We start from the raw sequence: 5,328 nt of genomic DNA, 5'->3' as shown, positions 1-5,328 counted from the left end.
GACGGGCAGCCAGATCAAGGTGTGTGCGATATATGGCATATATTTTGCTCCGATTAAGCGTTTGCGATGATCGAGGTCAACACAAACGATTCAATGTAACAAGATGTGTGTGATACTCGACAAACAAGTTGGTAATCAGAATTGTGTGCGATCATTATATACAGCCCATACGGTCATTTTTTGTGAATTGTGTGCTTGTCAGGGCACACAGTACAACAAACCAACCTGTGGGCCATAATGTAGAAGATCTATGTTGCATACGTATTACTAACCGCCTACGAGGAGATTGACAGGATAAACAAAGATAACAAATTAATATGAGCGAACGGAAACAGAGATATATACAGTCTGCTTAATTTAGTCCTTCTTGTTGTTGTTGTTGTTGTTGTTGTTGTTGGATGGCCCCGCGACATTGTCTTGGCGAGGATGCTTCTTTCCGCTGACCATTGGCTTTTCATTGTCGCGGCCGTCGTCATCATCGTTGTTGTCATTGTCCTCCTCCTCCTCGTTCGACCATTCCTCCTCATCATCATCGTCGTCCTGTTCTTCGTCCTCCGACGGCTCCTCGTCCGTCTGGTTGTCGTGTGACGACTCTGGAGGCGGCGTCCCTTCCATGATCCGGATACTGCCGAGGTCTGGGCTCGACGCCAGACTCATGGAAGACAAGCAGGATGATTCCGATGTTGACTTATCATCGAGCACCAGACTACTGGCCCAACAGTCGTCCTCGCTGTCGCTCGACATGGCTGCAGTCGTATAAAAACCGCAATAAAGCGAGATTGCAGAGTGTGTGCAAGTTTGTAGCGCGGCCTGTCGGGGACAATGAAGATGCTGGATACCTAAGCGGGGTATGTAGAGAATAGGAAATGCCAATTGAATCGGGGGTTGACATATTATCTAACCGCTGATATAATCAACCGCAATTGTAGCCAGTTGCTCCAAATGCCCAGGGTTGCGTAGGACTCCTATTGGCTGATTTCATTTTTCAGGACAAAAAACAAGGAACAAGTTTTGGGATTATGCACCGGTACCGTTACAAATGGAATAGGACAGTTGGCAAGCAATACATTGAGCTCTTCTTATTGATGAAGCCAGTAATAATCAAACTACAAAGGAAAAGAAGAAAAGACAAAGGAAAATATCTGCATGAATCTTCGCGTAACATCAATGGCATAGGACCTAGATGTGCATTACTTAGAGCACATCTAGATGTGCTTTAGCAATACTGTCAAACAAAACCCCTAATCATCGTTGCAACCAACGCATAGAACATGGCTAATGCGACAACCACAACTACACATGCTAGTTCCTTCTTGTCTCTTGCTTTCATCTGTTGCCTGTGATTGATTCTTTCTTTCTTCATCATACTGATTGTACATTCTAGATCAGCCAGTTTCTTCTTTAGCTTTATGTTATCCTCTGTGAGCTTGGTGATAACACTCCGAGCCCTACCATGCCATTCTTCATCCATCCAGTTAACAAAGGACCAAGCACTGGTGCGCGTCGGTCCTAAACAAACGGTTTTTAACCCCTTTCCGTGACAGCCTTCGGAACCGTCGCCAAGTGAGTGTGTGGGATAGGGGGTCCTTCCCACACGACCCAGAAACCGTCGGGGATATGGAACAGTGATCCAGAGGCCTTCCAAAATGTAATCGTGTGCGATGCAGCACACACTAAATTATTTCGCACGTGTGGTATCGGTGATTAAGCATTTCTAATGATGCAGTGAAACCATACAATCTGTCGTAACAAACCGTTTGGGAAATAGTATGTAAGGCATAAGGGCCAACATATGAACTGTGTGCGATTTGTGCCCTATCACACACGAGTTTTCTGCGTAACCCATCTGACATGCTAGACTCCATCGCACATGTTTTCCAACAAGTACCGTCTGTGATAATGTTCTATCACAAATGGTTCAGGAGCCCCTTCACACACATACAAGTGCTGCAGACCATTCGTGATTTGTTAGGTATCACCGACGGTTGCCGCAAGAGTGATGTGTGCTTTTCGTTTGGGATCCCACACGTTTCCTGAAAAAAATACGACCGGGATTGTATTTTGCATTGGGCACGGTTTACTCCCAGTTTTCATGTGCGATAACACAATATCACAAATGGTTCTGGAGAACCTATGCACACATAGTAGCGCTGCAAATCATTTGTGATCTGCTATGTATCACCGACGGTTTCGCTACCATTGACGTATGCTTTCCGATGTGGATCACACACACTCATTTGAACAGTGTGCGGAGCAATTGCCAGGTTAAAACAAAAATATCCCATTTTGAATCGGCACACAAAAAGCAAATTCGCCACAATATTCAATTGAACAAATAAACAAAAATATCCCATTTTGAATTGGCACGGAAAAAGCAAATTCGCCACAATATTCAATTGAACAAGTAGTGTCCATAGGAAGAACATTCATCAGATTTCGCAACAATTACAATTGAACATATGGTAGATAAATTCCAATGATTTGTCCACACATATATGCATTACATAATTAATCATAGTGTACGAAATACGAAGACCTCATCAGATGGAAAACAATGGATCCATGCTTTATATGTTTAGCGGCTAACTCTTACTCAATGTTTCAGGAGAAGGCATGCTGAAATCTTCATTATCACCAGTGGGATTGATGTAGTGATCCAGGAAGAAGTCGCTGATAAATCTCCGAACCATCAGCAATTCACCAGCCGGGAGCGGTTCAGGGGTCATCGGTTTTAAGATGAGTTGCGGTATTTTTAAGATCAAAGTGTGCCATATGAGTGGAGTAGAAGATGTTAATTAAGATAGACTTATTGGTACTAATTCACGAGGATCGTCACTACTATTAGCAGATTTGCAGATGGAGATCATGTGTCTGCAAACATAGTATCCACAAAGGTTGGTCCCTGCTTCTTGCTGAGGACACTGAAATTTTTGTACAAAATTAGTCATGTATTTGTCCTGTTAGGAACAACCTAACCCGTGTTAGATGTATTATTTTTTCTTTGGATAAAATAGAAAGAGGTTTATTTAGAGCTTGAACATTTGACTAGCATAAGGAAAGGTATTTGCAGACTATTGGATAAATTTCCAAAAATAATGGATTTTGGTGTGTTACCGGAGAAACGATCTCGTGCTGCATGGGTTGTTTCGTCTTGAACAGGTTCCCTGGTTTAGTTTTCCGCAATGCAAGCACACTGCAAATGATGATGAATTTTGACAACATCAATTATTGAATCAGATATAAATGCAAATTAATTTCAACATCATAGAATTAAATACCTATCAAAGAATTGCTGAACATGCGTCAGATCCTAAGCTTTTGTTGACTCTCTGATAGAATTGATGTAGTAAACTGTGTTCTTGTTTGGAACAATGAATACCAATATCCAGTGATTGCTACATATTAAGAAAGACATGAACTTACGGATGATGTCGAAATCTGAAAGACAATAAGTGTATGTGTGGTTGTTTACTTGACTTACCGTTCATGATATGGCCAGAGAAATTATTGTGCATGGGACGTGTTTTCGAAGATACGGAGGACCGTGTTAACGGCCCAGTCCCGTCGGTCCTTACCATCTAATGTTGTGCCATTTGCTAATGCAGGATCTATAAAATACACACTCTCCCTTATTCTTATCCGCGCATTTAATCCCCTGAGAGGAATAAAATGCAGTTAGTTGTTTATCATTTACAACGTTGCATGGAGAAGTTGATCAGAGTTTGTTAAGTACTTACAAAATCATGCATCTAACAAGAGTGGCATCGAGCACATTGAAGTTGAAGAAGAGATGTAAGTCCTCGAAACTCACATTGATGGAACCAGCATCGTGTCGGAAATGATCTCTATTGTAGTGGACTAGCAAAGCATGATAACCTGCTGACATTTGATCCATGCAATATTCATGTAACTTGCGGCAACTGGAGCTGCACTCATCAAAGTATTCGCCAACAAGAAATGGCTGGCCATGGACGTAATTGCGTGCTTCAAGTACGTCTGCTTTCCTTTTAGCAAGCAACAATTCTACTTCTTCATTATACATGGCGTCAGAAAAATATTACTCCCCGATTCGAACAAGCTGCTGTTAATTTGGTTCTATGCGATGAGTGCTTTAAGTAAGAGACAATCTTTCTCTTTCCTCTTCACTCTCCCGCTGCGCTTCCTGATGGTCGTGGTTGTAGGCCTTTTGGCCACTTCCTTCTTGGTACTTGAAGCATTTCTGGCAGAACGTCTGGTAGCCTGCAAGGTAGACTGCTGAGCAGACGGTGAAGCTTGGAGGGACTTCTTAGCAAACGGTTTATCTATGCCAGACCGCTGAGCTGGCGGTGCTGCTGTGACGGACTACTGGGCTGTAGGAGCACATGCATCGGACTGCTGACCCTGCATTGAAGCTATGTCGGGTTTCTGCGCAGGTGGTGCTAACTTGTCGGTGTGCTGAGGAGGTCGTGCCAATGTGTTGGTTTGCTGAGCAGGAGGTGCTGATGCAATGGTATGCTGATCACACGCCTGCAGACCTACGACTGATGAGCAGTCAGTTCTGGACCTACAGACTGCTTAGCAGGAGGTTCCGAAGCATCAGACTACTTAGCAGTCTGTTCCACCAGGTTGGTCTGCTGAGCATGTGCTGTAGCTGTGTCTCCCCCCGCTACTTCAGCGGCAGGCATCAGAACCGGTGGTGCGTCATCAGTAGTTGTAGGCCTTGCCACTGGCTGCTTTGGGATGGAGGATGACATGGCCTGTATGTTGGGGAACGTAGCAATAATTCAAAATTTTCTACGTATCACCAAGATCAATCTATGGAGTCATCTAGCAACGAGGGAGGAGTGGATCTAAATACCCTTGTAGATCGCGCGCGGAAGCGTTCAAGAGAACGGGGTTGATGGATTCGTACTCATCGTGATCCAAATCATCGATGGTCCTAGCGCCGAACGGACGACACCTCCGCGTTCAACACATGTACGGAGCAGCAACGTCTCCTCCTTCTTGATCCAGCAAGGGGGGAGGAGAGGTTGATGGAGATCCAGCAGCACGACAGCATGGTGGTGGAAGTAGCGGGATTCCAACAGGGCTTCGCCAAGCGCTGCAGGAGGAGGGAGATGTGTCATGGGAGGGAGACGGAGGCGCCAGGGCTTAGGTGTTGCTGCCCTCCCTTCCACCCACTATATATAGGGCCAAGGGAGAGTGGGGCGCAGCCTTGGCCCTTCCTCCAAGGAAGGGTGCGGCCAGGGAGGAGTCCATCCTCTCCAAGGCACCTCGGAGGTGCCTTCCCCTTTTAGGACTCTTCCTTTCCCTTATCTCTTGGCGCATGGGCCTCTTGGGGCTGGTTCC

The sequence above is a fragment of the Triticum aestivum genome, chromosome 7A (assembly GCF_018294505.1).
Source record: "Triticum aestivum cultivar Chinese Spring chromosome 7A, IWGSC CS RefSeq v2.1, whole genome shotgun sequence".
Taxonomy (NCBI): domain Eukaryota; kingdom Viridiplantae; phylum Streptophyta; class Magnoliopsida; order Poales; family Poaceae; genus Triticum; species Triticum aestivum.
Note: the sequence above shows the minus strand (reverse complement) of the source record.